General features: G+C 38.2%; 1 protein-coding gene and 1 pseudogene across 2 annotated transcripts in view; one reads left to right on the top strand and one right to left on the bottom strand.

The window, feature by feature from the left end:
* The window catches only part of RALA (RAS like proto-oncogene A), a 72,785-nt gene that overhangs the window by 19,224 nt on the left and 36,505 nt on the right, over positions 1–17,056 (top strand). The gene's annotated exons all lie outside the window — the stretch shown is intronic.
* On the bottom strand, positions 13,040–16,775 carry LOC122213147 (annotated as a pseudogene).

Here is a 17,056-nt window from a genome sequence, read left to right as displayed (position 1 = left end):
CAGCAACCAAAGGCAACAAATGATTCTAAGCCAGTGCAGAATCATGGATGGGTCTGAGGATTCCGAGATAGGACTGTGTTAATGTTCATATCCCAACGGTAATGACTGTATTGTGATTTTCGGGGATTGTCCTTGTTTGTTGGAAATAAGCTCAGAGTGTTCAGGTGAGATGAAGCAGCATACCAGCAACTTACTCTTAAATGGTTCAGGGAAACATCTTTCTGTATTGTACTCATACCTTTTCTATAAATTTGAGATTGTTTCAACATTTAAGAAATACATATCATTAAAAGTAAGTAAAATAAGTTTATTACAGAAAAACACCCAAACAGCCTAGCTTGCCAATCACTGCATACTTTGGTGGTTGTTCTTCACAATCATCTTGGATGTTGTTGGTGTTATTGTTTCCATACAAATTTTAGAAGCAACTGCCAATTTTCACCAAAAAACCTGCTGTGATTTTTATTGGGATTGCATTAAATCTATAAATAAATTTGAGGAAGAGTGGCTTTTTTTTTTTTTTTTTTTTACAATGAGTGTTCTAATCCATAAACCTGAACTAAAGCATTCTTTAGGTCTTCTTTAAATTTTCTCATCAGTGTTTTATAGTTTCCCATACAAAGTTCCTTGTGGTCGCCATTCTCCAAATTTGTGCACCAAAATTTTGCCTCTTGGTATATGGTTCCCTTTCACACTGAATAGGGCTGACCAAATGACATTGTGTGACTTCCAAGACTACGTCATGAGAGGTATTTTGGCTTCTGCCTTGCTTTCTTTCTCTCAACTGGAGAAAACAGAAGTCATGTTAAGAGAACATTTAAGTAGCCCAATGGAGAGGCCCAGGTAGTGAAGAACTCGGAGGCTTTCTGCCACAACAGTGATGTGAATGAGCTATCTTAGAAGCAGCTCCTCCAATGTTTAAGCCTTTAGATGACTACAGCTTAACAACATCTTGATTATAGCCTCATGAGAGCCCGAGCTGGAACCAACTACCTAGGCTGCTCAAACTGTAGGATAATAAATGTTTGTTATTTTAAGTCACTAAGTTTTAGGGTAATTTGTGCAGTAACAGGCAACTAACACAGTCAGATATATTTTTAAGTTTTTATTCTCAAATTCTATTGTTTCCTTTTTTGTGGCAAAATACATATGCCATTTACCATCTTAAACGTTTCAATTGTATAGTTTAGCAGTATTAAACACATTCACATTGTTTTTATTTATTTATTTATTTTAAATTTTTTTTTTTTTAACGTTTATTTATTTTTGAGACAGAGACAGAGCATGAACGGGGGAGGGTCAGAGAGAGGGACACAGAATCTGAAACAGGCTCCAGGCTCTGAGCTGTCAGCACAGAGCCCGATGCAGGGCCTGAACTCAGGGACCGTGAGATCATGACCTGAGCCGAAGTCGGCCGCTTAACCGACTGAGCCACCCAGGCGCCCCAAACACATTCACATTGTTATACAACCATCACCACCATTCATCCCCATAACTCTTTTCATCTTGTGAAACTGAAACTCTGTATTGAATAAATAATAACTTCACATTCTTCTCTTCCCATAGTCCCTAGTAACCACCAGTATACTTTCCATCTTGTTGTATTGACTACTCTAAGTGCCTCATATAAGTGGCATCTTACAGTATTTGCCTTCTTGTGTTAGCTTACTTGGCTTTGCACAGTGTCCTCAAGGTTCATTGATGTTGTAGCATGTGTCAGAACTTATTTGCTGTTTCGGAAGCAACTGGGTGGTTCAGTCAGTTAAGCGAAATCCGACCCTTGATTTCAGATCAGGTCATGATCTCATGGTTCCTGGGTTTCTGACAGTGATTCCTGGGTCCCTGCTTGGAATTCTCTCTTCCCTTTCTGCCCCTTCCCTGCTTGTGCATGTGTGTGCTCTTTCTCTCTCAAAATAAATAAACTTAAAAATTTATTTGCTTGTTAAGCCTGAATAATAATATTCCATTGTGTGTATATATACATATATATATGTACACACACACACACACATATACACACACACACACACACATATATATATACACACACACACACATATATATATGTATATATACACACATACATACATACCAAGTTTTGCTGATTCATCTACCCATGGATGCTTAGGTTGCTTCCATGCTTTAGCTGTTGTGAATAATGCTGCTATGAACACAGGTGTACAAATATCTCAAGACCCTGCTTTCAATTCTTTTGGGTATAAACCAAGAAGTGGAATTGCTGGATTGTGTGATAAGTCTAGTTTTCATTTTGGGGGGAACTGCCATACTGTTTTGTACAATGGCTGTGCCATTTTATATTCCCACCAGCAGTGCACAAGGGTTCTGATTTCTCCATATATTTGTCAACACTTGTTTTCTGGTATTTTTGATAGTGGTCATCCTAATTGGTGTGAGATGGTATCTCACTGTAGTTTTGATTTGCATTTCCCTAATAATTAGTGATGTTGAGTATTTTTTTCATATGCTTGTCAGCCATTTGTTTATCTTCTGTGAAGAAATGTCTGTTTGTTCAAGTCCTTTGCCCATTTTTAAACTAGGTTGTTTTTTTGTTGTTGAGTTATAGGAGTTCTCTGTATATTCTAGATATCAATCCCTTATCACATATATGATTTGCAAATATTTTCTCCTTTTCTGTGGGTGGCCTCTTTACTCTGTTGATAGCATCTTTTGATGCACAAAAGTTTCTAATTTTCATGATGTCCAGTGTGTCCATTTTTTTTTTGTTACCAGTGCCTTTGGTGTCAGATCCAAGAAACCATTGCCAAATTCAGTATTGTGAAGTTTTTGTCCTGTGTTTCTTCCAAGAGTTTTATTATTTTAGGTCTTACATTAGGACTTTGATCCGTAATTACTTTTAAAATACAGAAATAGAATGTTCTAAGTTAGGATCAGATTTTCAACAGTTTTGCTAAATTCACTTGTTAATATTGATAATTTAATTCTTTTGGAATGTTGCCTGTGAGTAATCTGTTTTGCTTCTTCCTATCCAGTCCTTTGCCTTTTATTTCTGTGCTTGCTTTATTGTACTGACTAGAATTTCCAGGACTTTACTGACTGGAAGTGATGATAGGAAGCAGTCTTGTCTTATCCTTCATCTCATGGGGAAAACACTTCCTATTTTACCTGTTAAGTTTTTGTAAAAATTATTTATCAGTATAAAGAGGTTTCCTCCTTTTTCTAATTTGCTAAGGCTTTTCTTGTGAATGAATGTTGCATTTTTGTCTGACTTTTTTGCATCTGTTGAGATAGTTGTGTGATTTTTCTCCCCTTTTGTGAATTACATCAGTTTGTTAGTGGAACCTTGTATTCCTCAAATCCAGTTGGATCATGATTTTTTTAAATGTACCGTTGTATTTTTTTTTAAATTTTTTTGACATTTATTTATTTTTTGAGAGACATAGAGAGACAGAGCACAAGTTCAGGAGGGGCAGAGAGAGAAGGAGACACAGAATCTGAAGTAGGCTCCAGGCTCCAAGCTGTCAGCACAGAGCCTGATGTGGGACTCAAACTCACAAACCGTGAGATCATGATGTGAGCTGAAGTCGGACGCTTAACCGACTGAGCCAGCCAGTCGCCCCAACCATTGTATATTTTTAATATTTTCCCATTTGTGTTTATGAGAGATTGGCCTGTGTTTTTCTTTCTTTTCAGGTTTTCATATCAAGATTATGTTGGTGTTACAAAATGAGTGGGGATGTGGTCCCCATCCTTCTCTGTGTGTTTAGGGTCTTATTTTTATAAAATGAACCATGTTAATAACATAGCATTTTGTGCATTTCCAGTTTTAGTTTTGTTATGTTAGCTGTCAATTATGCAGAGAATAAATTTCAGATGCAGTGCTACCTGTGTGTGCTTACCCTAGAATCTCTTATTCATCCACATAGCTCCATCAGTGGTATATTTACATTGTTTTTCCGTGTAACACACTGTTTTTATGAAAGAAACAGTTTACTTTTGGAGATAACCTTCTCTGAGACCCCTTGCTTTCTTAGCAAATAAAAAGCAGCTCTTGTGTGCTATTATTTTAGAATCTAGAAAATACTTTAACTGACATGTTAGAAACATTTGCACCTTAATCTACCTGTCCAAGAATTTTATTCTTCTTGTTAGCCAAAAACCTGTATGTTTTCCAGTATTTGTTGCAAATGCATTTTAATTTGACCTTTTGTTTTCTATGTTATTTTAGACATTTTGACATGACAGGAAGAACAAGTGTTAATAGAATATAATGTAGATTTCACTATTAATAGGAATGCCTTAATGGATGCTTGTGAACATTTATCGTTAAGTTCAGAGTAATTATATAAAGTTTTGCTGCAGTATAACATTAATATAAAGAGGACTAAAAAACATGGAGGCTTTCTTGTTCCAGACACATAGTTTTGTTTGTGTGTTTTGTTTTTTAAAGTTTATTAATTTATTTTGAGAGAGAGAAAGCACACACAAGTGGGGAAGAGACAGAGAGGGAGAGAAAGAAAATCCCAAGCAGGCTCGGCACTGACAGTGTGGAGCTGATTGTGGGGCTTGAACTCACAAACTGCGAGATCGTGACCCGAGCCAAAGTTGGACACTTAACCAACTGAGCCACCCAGGTGCCCCTCAGACACTTAGTTTCTAAATACCTTAATAATTCTAATTGTCTCATACTACCATTCCATAATTCTTTTATCTAAAATGAATGTGTTTTAGGATTTAGAATTCTTAGAACTTAAGAAAGATAATTTTATGCATATACTAAGTATTTCATAATTTGGTGTAATACCCTTTAATGAAATACTATTTTTGCAGCAAAATGTACGACTAGTCACACTAAGTAAATCAATAGTACAAATAGTCTCTAGTCTATTCAGTTCAGATTTTGCCTCACATCAGTTTGCACCATATTTACAGTGGATGGAGGGACTTCATTATTCAGATCTTTTTGTTTTTTGTATTTTGATACTGTGGCTAAATCTTGGTTAATGAGGAACAGCATGAGGTTTATCGTTTATACCAAGTGTTGGAGACAGCTTATCTCAGTGTTCCCCTTCTTTTGTAAATGAAACTCCCAGATATTAGTGGGGCTTGCCCAGAATAAAGACTACAAATGCCAGTCTCCCTTACAGTTAACTGTGTGGCCAGGTGACTAATTTCTGGCCAGTGAGATCAAGCAGAAATGATTTGTGAAACTCCAGGAAGGGCTCTTAAAGTAGAGAGGGTTGCATACCTTAAACTTATTTGTAATGACTGGGAATCCTCTGTACCATGGGTACAGCTGCCCCCTAAAATACTGGAAGCATACTGGTTGTTAGATAATTTTGGAGCAACGTTGTCAGTCCTGGATTGCCTGTCTCTGTATACTTCTATCATCATGGAAATTAATGTCTATTTTTAACCGATGTTTTGGGTTTTCTGTCAGAGGCCAGACCTAAACCTAATAGAATTACATACATAAATGCATATTGCCACTTCAGTCCTCCATTTTAGTTTGGCCTTCTCAGATCTGATTTACTTTGCCATCGTTTTCTTCCATGAAACTGATGAAGAGCTTATACTAGAAGTGAAAATGAGTTAAAGCTCTGCCGTTGTCTTGTTGCTCACCTGTACTTGCACGAATCTTTTCAATTCATGATTTCTTTTCAGGAAGCTTATTAAATTATCTGTCTTGCAAAGATGTTTTAGGTAAAACGTAGAGAATAATTTTTACACATACCTACCTGGGTCATGTAAACTAAAACACACTCTAATATCCCGACAGTGAACAGCTGTGAGAGCACTACTCTCCACCTCTCTCGGGTTGCTCAGTCTTCCCTCAGGGCCTACGTCTCAAACCCCACATAGACCTTCCCCACTTGACAGAGACCCAGCGAGGATGCCAGTGTCAGTATGCTGGCTATTAGTAAAGCTTAATTTCTCATTTTCTAACATTATAAACACATGTAAATACAAGTTCTGATTTTTCCCATATTCCAGTGGTTCATTTTATATTCATCCTGGGGTGCATAGAAGCCTGCTCTCAAGATCGATATTCTAGAGAATGCATTGGAAGGGGTCAGGCTATCAGGCGAGGATAATACGACTCTTAGAACAACTCAGGCCAATACGATAACGTCCTGAATTGGATCAGGGGAATTAAGAAAAGCAGATGCATTTGAAATGCCGAGGAGGTAGAATGTGTAGGGCTTGAGTGATTAATTACACATGAAAAGTTAAGGAGAGGCATCAAGAATAACGGAAGTTTCTGGTGTGGGTTCCTGAGCCTGAGTGGATGAGGATGCCATTCATTGAGAAGGGGAATATAGGAGGAAGAATATCATGATTTTGAGTTTGAGTTGTTTGTGAATATCCAAGTAGATAGATCTGAGCAGTAGCGCTTGGAAACAGATGGGCTCTGTTTACATCAGCTTGTTAATATCAAAGATTTGTAATATCTTCCACAGTCTTTTGAGTCTAGTATTTTGCATCTATTTGATGCCTGCCTTACAGGGTCATTTTAATAAATACTGCAAAATATTAGAACACGGTGGGCATTCATCCACAAATTTTAGCTTCCTTTCCTTGAAAAATAAGTAGGAGTATGTATTAGTTTTTATGAAGAAATATAACTGAGTATCCCTATTTGTTTAGGAGTGGATTCTTCCCAGTAGGAAGTCTACATAACCTCTGCCCTTATGGGGCTTATTCTGGGAACTCTGGAATTATCCTTCATAGTGACCTGTGACTCAGCTAGGAAGATAATTTTTGTAAATATGCTAGACGTAGAGCCCAGTTAGTTGTCTCTCTGATCAAAACATTCCATCAGTTTCTGTTGCCATCCCAGATATGTTGTGTCCTTGTAACCAAAACTTTTGGTGTATGATACATTAGGAATAGTGTAGGTTGGGATTTCATAGACCTGTATTTGAATTTTAGCTTAGCCATTTATTAGTTGTGTGACCTTGGACATGCTACATAATTTTGGGGGCTCATTTACACGGTCTATTACAAAAATCTAAACAAAGAAAATTCCTATTTACTTTCCAGTGTTAATTGTATCTAACATAAAGCCTTGGACATTTTCAGCCCTTTAATAAGTGTTTGTTTCACTTCTGTGTCACCAGCTTATCAGCTACTCTGACACTTCTCCTGTATAGCAGGACATTTTTTTCCAGGAAGTTAGACTTCCCTGTCAACACACCTTTATAGAGGCTGTGGTCAAATGCCTGTGGGTTTGGAAAGTATCTGTCATTGTATAAGTCTCTGAAGTCAGATGCAAAATTTTGTTTACTGATTTTAAAGGGTCCAAGGCTCCTTGTGCAGTCATTAATGAAAAACTGAAGTCTCTAGAGGCTAGTAGTATGTGGTACAACCTAGGACCACTGACTCGTTGCTAGTCTTCTTTCTGCCATAAGTTACCAGGGGCTTTGATTATGTTTAAAAAATACTTTGAAAGTAGGAAGTGAGAAAAAAATTAACATACAATTTATTTTACCAATAAGTTTTCTATTGCCTTAGAAAGTATTTTTTGCCTCTTCTCACAGTTGACTCATTTATTCAACAAATATTAAGTATCTACTATGTGTTGTGTACCATATAAAATAATGGAGTTGTAACAAACAGGAAACAAAGAAAAATTCCCTGCGCCCATGAATCTTCTATTCTACCCAGGGGAGTCCTAAATAATGTGAAGCAATGAGCCATGTGTTTCCCTTCTAGTAGAAGGACTGGTAAGATAACTTAGGACCTTACATTTCATTGTAAGACTGTTATTGTTATTCAGAGTAACATGGAAATTCTTCTCAGGAGTAGATACATTTTGAGGGTAGAGCTTACAGATTTGCCAGGAGATCAGATGTGGGCTATGAAAGAGGAGGCAAAAATGACTCGTATGGCCTGAGCAACTCAAAGAATGGGTTTACTGTTTACTAAGATAAAGGAAAAACTGAGAGAGAGGCAGGTTGAGGTAGGTGAAATTAGGAGTTTAGTTTTGGACGGTTTGGAATTGGGACAGTTAAATTTGGAATGCAACCAGCTGAAGCTGTCAGAGGCAGCTGAATGGGAGTCTGGCCTTCAGGAGAGAGATGAAATCTGGAGGTATAAAGTTGGGTGGCATCTCTTATTGAAGTATACTGAGTGAGGTTATGAAGGAATGAACGTAGACAGAAAAAAGAGGTTCAAGTTGAACCCTGAGGTCCACCACACTTAGAACAAAGGGGATCGAAAGGGAGCGCCATAGAGATTTGAGGAAAGCCAAGTGATTATGGTGTCCTGGAAATCAAACACAGTATTTTAAGAAAAAGGGAGTGATCATCTGGGTCATCTATAATGAAGGTTGAGAATTGACGATTTGACTTAACAGTGTGAAGATATTCCAGGATCTTAACAAAAGCCTGATTAAGAGGGGAGGAGGAGAGGACCAAATTTAGACACACTGAGCTGGAGAAATGGAAGCAGGATTGAGAGTTTTTGTTTTGTCTTTTAAGATAGTTGAAATAACGTGTATATTCAGTAAAGAGGAACAAAATTGATGCATTGGTTGGGGGGCCAGGGCTTTGTGGAGCAATATATGGAGTCGGCTAGAGGGAACGGAATCTGCTGCCTGAGTTGGAAACATTGGTCTTACTAGTTTTCATTTATAGCAGGTTGGCAAGCCACAGCTCTGGAGCCAAATTCAGCTTACCGACTGTTTTTAAAATAAAGTTTTGTTGGAATGCAGCTGCGCCCATTTATTTAGATGTTGTCTATGGCTGCTTTCAAGCTGTAGCCGTAGGATTGCATGATTGCTGCAGAGAAGCCTAAGATATTTGCTATCTGGCTGTTTGCAGAAGGGGTTTGTCAACCCTAGACTTATAGTAACTGAAAGAGGAGATGAAATATGAGTGGGAGAAGGGAAGTAGAAGGCAAATCTAAGGAACTGAATATTTTGTAAAAGGTATTCAGATGCCTTTTCTGGTTTAGGTCAGACCGGATAGGAAATCAGAACTTTGAATTTAGAGCAAAATGGGTTATAGCCTAGGTGCTTTTTCCTAAGGTGGGTTCTTAGAAGGACTCTGCTCTCCAAAGGTGTAAGCTAACTATATAGTCTGCTATTGCTGTGTTAGAAATTGTCACGATCTTATTGGCTTAAAACAACAAACATTTATTATCTCACAGTTTCTGTGGGTCAGGAATCAGAAGCAGCTTAGCTGTGTGGTTCTGACTCAGTCTCATGAAGCTACAATCAAGGTGTCAGCCAGAACTCCTGTCATCTGAGACTGGGCTAGGTCTAGAAGGCTGGCTTCCCGTCTCACTCATGTGGTTGTTAGCAGGAGGCTTCGGTTCCTTGCCACATGGACTTCTGTCCACAGGACTACTCACAACATGGTTCCCCCCAAAGGGAGTGATGAGAGAGAGTGTCCAGGACAGAAACCTTAGTCTTTTATAACCTAATCCTAGAAGTGACATGCCGTCACTTCCACTGTATTGTAATGGTCAAACAGGTCAGCCCTGGTACATAACAGGAAGACACTACAGAAGGGTGTGAATACCAGGAGGTGGAGATTGTTGGGAGACATCTTGGAGGCTAACTACACAGACTCACTTGAATGTCTACAAAATTGTGTGTTATGTTGTGTACTTCCAGCTTTGCCGGGCATACCAATGTTTTCGTAACTGTCCACAGCAGCTATTAGTGACAGTTTGATTGTATTAAAGCCCCACCACAAAAACACTGTTTAAATATCTTTTTCTTTTTTCCTAAGCTTTTTATTTTCTGATCACAAAAGTAACATGGCAGAACACTGGAATTCAGATAAGTAAAAAGCCCTGGAAATTACACATTTCTCATGTGCCGCCCCTGTTTAGAGTTCTCTTTCTGAAATTTTATTTCGCAGTCTGATGTTTTTCCTGTTTCTACTAATACATAATCTGTTTCAAGAGTTCATACATGAGGGACGCCTGGGTGGCTCAGTCAGTTAAGCGTCTGACTTCAGCTCAGTTCATGACCTTGCAGTTTGTGAGTTCGAGCCCAGCGTCAGGCTTTGTGCTGACAGCTCAGAGCCTGGAGCCTGCTTCAGATTCTGTGTCTCTCCCTCTCTCTGCCCTGCCCATGCTCATGCTCTGTCTCTCTCTGTCCCTCAATAATAAATAAATGTTAAATAAATAAATAAAATAAAAGTTCATACGTGAATATTATTTGTAAGCTGCTTTCACAGATTTTGTGAACATATTCCAGGACCATTCAGTACTCAGCATCATTTTTATAATTGTTTTATAATCCCATTTTGTGGCTATCCATAATTTAATTCTTCACTTAATTATTATGGATGTTACAGTAAATATCCTTGTCATTAATTTCTCTGTGCACAGCCATGATTATTATGATAGCCTTTTTTTTCAAATATCAGTTCTTACTAATGATTCACATACAAATTCAAGAAAAGTAATAACTGCAGGTATAAAGTGTATTCTATTTGTATTTGTTTTTAAATAGGGCCATGGTGAGGCTTCTGTGTTGAGGATCTGTAGAACCTTATTAGGTTCTCAAAAAGGACTGGGATATTCACGTCCTTGGTTAATTTGCAAAAATAGGTCAGTGACCATAAACTTATCTTACATAAACCTCTTGGGTTGGATATATGAACATAACACATCTACTGCCCCCCAAACTCCTAAATCTTATAATACATATATAAGGTAAGAAACAAAAAATGTTTGCAGAAATTTGCCACTTGCTGTAGTGATCTTAGTAAGTGACCTTATTATCAGAAGATTGAATTGCTTTAGGTCAGATGTTATGTAACATTGACATGATTGTATTAATCTATTAAGAAAATTGCATGAAGAGTCTGCTAAATTTAGAATTATTTCTGACTATTCCATTTTATTTTTTTTCGGAGGCTTTGTTTGAACATTAGTCTTGGGGAAACTAACTTAGCTTCAGAGACCAGGGTTTAATTTGTCCATAATGCATAACACATTGCAGTTACAAGTAATACAATATAGCATTATCAGATGTGGGAGCAGCGCGACTCTGTTGCCTGTGCCGACTCTCCTTTAGCAGTTCTTCCATAGCCGTTCTGTCCATAGCAGTTCTTTACTGGAGTTCCTGTTCTTCTTGGGGGAATGTCTCAGGATTTTACCACTACCAATTACTTTGTTCTCCAAAGTCATTTTCTAGAGTTTAGTTTCTTTTTCGAAAGTGTATGTACCAGTTATTTGTTGTTAGATACTGGGATTACAGACCTGGCGGGGGGGGGGGGGTAGCTCTTTGCTGTTGAAAAGCCCCTGATAGTTAGTGTGGTGAGATCCATTGATAGACCTTTTGTCCAGAATGCTCTGGAACCACCAAGGAAGTAGCCACTCAGGCCCAGAGAGCAGTTGGAAGGCTGGAAATGCTGCACAGAAGAGGTTCTGTGTAAACAGCTTTCTTTACCCTTATGCATACATTTCACATCACCCTGTTAGGCCACAATGTTTTCATTGAAAATGTTTTGATCAAGTTGTATGGATCAAGAACTTTTCTCACCACTGATTTAATATGGTATCAAGTATGCATTAAATTGGTTATCTCAGAAATAGCTGAAAAGTACATTTACAGAGTAAGAAGCAATTTAAATTTAATTATCTCAATCTCTACCACCTTCTTTCCTGATCTGTTTGATTCTTTTTCCTGGGAGCTTATAGACGGTTTTGTTTGTTTGTTTGTTTGTTTGTTTGTTTAAGAGAGAGAAAGCATGGAGGACAGGACAGAGAGAGAGAGAGAGAGAGAGAGAGAGAGAGAGAATCTTAAGCAGGCCAGCTCAGAACCCAGTGCGGGGCTTAGTCCCATGACCCTGGGATCATGACCTGAGCCAAAATCAAGAGTTGGACATGCAGTTGACTGAGCCACCCAGGCACCTCCATTCACTTTTTACCAGAAAAAATCATTAGAACCTGCCAGTGAGCCAGAATTTGCCTTTGTCTTTTCCTCAGTATTTTGTTTTAAATTCGAAACATTTTCTCCCATTTTTTTTCTTTCTTTCTTTCTTTCTTTCTTTCTTTCCTTCCTTCCTTCCTTCCTTCCCTTTTCTTTTCTTTCTTTCTTTCTTTCTTTCCCTTTTCTTCTTTCTTTCTTTCTTTCTTTCTTTCTTTCTTTCTTTCTTTCTTTCCTTCTTTCTTTCAGATTTTAAGTACTCTCTATACCCAACATGAGACTCGATCTTACAACCCTGAGATCAAGAGTCGCATGCTCTACCCACTGAGCCAGCCAGGCGCCTCTCATTTTCTTTTTGAAAGGGGAAAAATATTTTTTAAAATTATAAACTCAATCCATTAGATATATCCCAAAGGATGTAATACTTTTCTTCATTTATCAGTGAAAGAAGTTAGAAATTAGCTTAAAAAAAAAAAGCTCAGCAAATGGCAGACAAATCTCCTTGGAAGTCACAGTCCCATGTAAAGTGCATCCCAGAAAAGAGGAGGGGCAGATCAGGTAGCACCTGCTTTTATGGGTTTCATCAAATACTGGACCTACCCAAGGGGAGGCAGAAGAGTCACCTCTCAAAAAGGAGTGTGTTACCTGATGAGGCCATTACTACACACCTTCCTAAGAGCACCAGTGGGGTGGTGGGGGCTGGGGTTGGGGACGTGTTTTCTAAACTAGATCTAGGAAGTGGAATGTGGAATCAGTTTTGTCCTGTTCCCCTTAAGGGCTGTCCACTGGTTGATGACACTTTTTTTTAAAGACTAAATAAAACAAAACAAGCACACACCCTAAAAATGGAAAGGAAAAAATACCACCAAGATGTCCCCGATTACTCTCCACAGTGGAACTGGGGAGAAGCTTCAGCAACCCAAATTAGTTGTTACAGAGTCATCACAAGCGGGCCTCTCTCTTAAACAACAACGAAAACTTTTTTTTTTTTTTTTGGAAACAACAGAACAAAAACTAGTACTTATCACTTTTCTGACAATACAGAATCACTCAGAATTAACTAGTATCAGGGGAGGCAAGGGGGCCATACCTATGGGCCTTGTCTCACACCAGCGCATGTGGGTTAAGTGCAGGGCATTTGTCATTATTGGAAAGACAAATTTTAATTTTTCATCTTTAGTTTGATTTAAACATTGCTTTTAGTATGATGCTGACACCAGCTGCGCAGAAAGGGCTCTGGAGAGAGGTTCATAGCAGCATACACCTGCGGGTTTTCCGGTTCTGGCTGTGGGCCCTCCAGTATTGCTTCCTCAAACACGTTCATTCCATAGGCATTGCTGTATGAGTTCAGAGCACTCCATATACTCGATAGCCTGCGAGCAGTCTCTGCAGTGACAGGCCTCTCTGATTCTTAAAGTTCCTCAGTAGTGGAGGGGTTATCTCTGAGATCAGTTTGGATCCCAGCAAGCAAGAAAGGAGTCTTTGCACAGTGGTGAATTATCTCAGGCACCCACTTTTCTTTCACGTTTTGAGTGAGGACAGAGAAAAGAGTGAGAAACAGACTAGAGATACATGTGTTTGTGGATAACTCAATGGTCATAATCTGTTATAATCCTCTTGCCCTGCTACATCAAAAAGTCCAAGAATATATGGCTCTCCACCAACCATAACTATGACTGCATAGTTGTCAAAAACAGTTGGTACATGTTCAGATGGAAGTGTGTCCGGTAGGGTATCAGGAGACACATTTTACCAGTGGCACCATCACCCACAACAGTGCACTTACTTGTCTGCCATGCTGAGACAGTTTTGCATCTATTTCGAATATTCAGATTCCACGTTGACTTGAGCTTCTCCACTGGGACCTTTCTATCCTTTCATTTTCTTAACTTTTATCTTTTGAAGGCAGAAAATACGTTTTTAAAAACTGATTTTATTTGAATATAGTCAGCACAATGTTACATTAGTTTCAGGTATAATATAGTGATTCAGTAAGTCTATATGTTATGCTGTGCTCACCACAAATATAGTTGCCATCTGTCACCATTATGGAATGAATAAATCATAGGAATAAAAGGCACATTGTAGGGAATGTAGTCGATGATTGTAATTGTTTATTTAACTGTCTTTTAAAGAACAGAAGTTTTTAACTTTGAGGTAGTCCAGTTTATCAGTTTGTTCTTATGTGGATTTTGCTTTTGGCATTCTAGCTAAGAAATCATTACTTAACTCAAGGTCATATGCCTAATCCAAGGTCATATGCCTAACTCTCTGCTTTCTTCTAGAAGTTTTGCAATATGGATCTCAGTTCATTTTTTTGCATATGGATATCTTAATTGTTCCAATATCATTGTTGAAAAGACTATCTGAGGGCACCTTGATGGCTCAGTTAAGCATCCAACTCTTGATCTCAGCTCAGGTCTTGATCTCAGGGTTGTGAGTTCAAGCCCCACATTGGGCTCCAAGCTGGGCATGGAGCATACTTAAAAAACAAAAAACAAAACCACAAAACTGTCCTTTCTTTATTGCATTGACTTTTACACCTTTGTCAACAGGTGTCAAAAACTGTAAACAACCCAGATGTCCACCAATAGATGAATGGATAAACGAATTGTAGTAACGCTGTATAGTGGACTACTGTGCAGCAGTAAAAGGAAAAGAGCTACTGATACAGGCAACAACAGGGATGTATCTCAAAATTACATGGAGTGAAAGAAGCCTGATGGAGTTCATACTGCATAATTCTAGAAACTATAGAAAATGCTAATTAATTTATATAGAAAACAGAGCAATGTATTAAGGGGTGTGGCAATGCTAGGGGGGATTACGGTGGGTCATATTTAAATATGTGCAGTTTATTATATGTTACACCTCAATAAAGCTGTTACACATAAAATTCTAAAAATTTTATAGAATAACAGTAGTTAAACTTGATCACTAAAATTTTTCTTTTCCTACTTGTTAATCTTTTCTTCATACTATAATCCCTGTTTTATTGTTTTACTTAAAAAATGATAAGTAGATCTGGACATAGTATTCAGAACATGTGATCATTGTAAACTCGCTTCAAGTATATCTTTTGCTTCAAGTCCTGTGTCATGCCAGTTCCTACAGGGCCTATTAATCTTTCCTCGGTATCATTGTTCAACTACCTACGACCTACTTTGTTATTGTTTAATCCATACTCCCCCCTCACCCAAACTCCCCCAAATGTCCACACATACTTCACTAGTAGAAATTGGAAAATGCATAGGATTAAGATATATAAAGTTTGAGGGGAGAAGCATAAAAAAGGGATCAGGGGCACATGGTATAAGGAGACAATGTTATAGAATTTAGATTTCAACCTAAGAGCACTTACGGAGTCTTTGAAGAATTTTAGCTAAGCCATGTCAAACTAATTTCACTTTTTATTGTGATAGGTTATAGTTACATAAAAAGGCAGACATTATTAACAATAAGGGGCGTTGAGTCCCTTTGGTATTTTAGTTAATACATAATTTTTGGGGTGGCAGGGTCAAAACTCTTATTCCAGTATCTTAAATGTATTCCCAAGCTTTATACATTATAATTGCATCCTTTCAACTGAAATAGAACTAGTAATTCAAAGTTCAGAACTACCTGAACTTTCCTGTTTCTGCTTCTTGGGTTTATGTGAATGACAACTATATTTAGGCTTAAGAATTTAGTCTACTGGAACTAAATACAGGCTTCATCTATTCATCCTTGCTGGTTTTCAGTAGGAAATCTTGTAAAATGGCCTGTAAGAGGTTTTACTATTTTATTTTTCTTCCTTTCAAACCTTTTGAGTCAAGGTTCACTAATTTGGAATTAGTTATGACTCTCTGTAAGGCACTATTGATTCTTGATATCATCTCCTGATAGCAAGAGATGGCAAGAACCCAGAAAGGAAGAAATGTGATTTCTGAGCAGCAGCCAGTTATCTGGAAACAGGATCCTTTGTTGTTAAAGAGGGTTTACTGGAACAAGTTTCTGTGTCGTCATACAGCACCGGCCACTGCCTAACCCAGACCATGTTTTTCAACAGCTGGCATAACATGAAATTTCTAGATCACATGAGACCAGTCCTTCAGGAGGTTACTTGAACTCAGTCATCCAGTATGATGGATTGGTGACTGTGGAAGCCTGTAAGTGGGTACCAGTTACTAATAAACATGCTCAGCCCATCCCTTGAATTGAACTCCGGGTTTTGGGATAGAGCAAGAGAATGAGGATATGGGATACTGGCTTCTAAAGTCATTTGTGAGTACACAGTGATTGTACGCCTGCTCTAACTGCACTGGCACAGATACGTAGATTCTGCGGGATCATACCGTCCTGGGTCAGTTCCTAGTTTTAACTCTACCACAACTTTCTGTGGAATTTCTTGCAAATGACTTAACTCTTCTCTAGCCCTTATTTCCTTTTATGAAAAATGAGAGGATTAAGAATATTTTAAGACTTCCTTCTGTGGTTCTTCAGTTGCATTATGTTTATTTGATTTAAAAAACATCTTGCAGTGAAACTTCTAGGTAAAAATGAAAATAATTTGTTAAAATCCTATCACGTGTAAAATTGGAAGAAAGAGGCTAGTATACTGAGGGAGATATTTTACTGGATGAAATCCCTGGGTAAATCTCACTTTCTGTGGAGCCTGGACCTTCCGAATGTTATCTCTTTGAGCATCAAATTGTCGTCTGTGCTGAAGCCTGTAACCTTAAGTGATAATGAGCTGCAACACCTTTGCTTCTAACCCCTATTTTGCATTTAGGTGCACATGTTTAATGTTTTAATTTTAAATGTATGGTTGGCTTTTGGTGATACAGTTTGAAGAGATTGAAAGCTTACCTGTGTGTGGGTCTACTTCCCAGCCTATGATTCCCAACCGTCCCTGATGAGCCATGACTATCCCCAATGAACCCCTGATACCCACTGTCATTCACCATCCACCCACTCCCGCTTAGAGTAATTTGACATACACTCTGTTCCATGTTCTGCCTGTTAGATGTATTGGAAATGACCAAGGAGTCTTGTCCCTTTCCTTGGCCACATAGGCAGTTGCTGTATGTGGGACTTGTTTTATTTATTTAATTTAATTTCTTAACTTTAGAGAGAGAGTATGAGCTCAAGAGAGGGGCAGAGGGAGAAAGAGAATCTTAAGAAGGCTCCATGCTCAGCACGGAG

This window comes from Panthera leo, chromosome A2, assembly GCF_018350215.1.
Source record: "Panthera leo isolate Ple1 chromosome A2, P.leo_Ple1_pat1.1, whole genome shotgun sequence".
NCBI classification, from domain to species: domain Eukaryota; kingdom Metazoa; phylum Chordata; class Mammalia; order Carnivora; family Felidae; genus Panthera; species Panthera leo.
The sequence above is the reverse complement of the archived record's forward strand: the minus strand, read 5'-3'. Positions and strand labels throughout refer to the sequence as shown.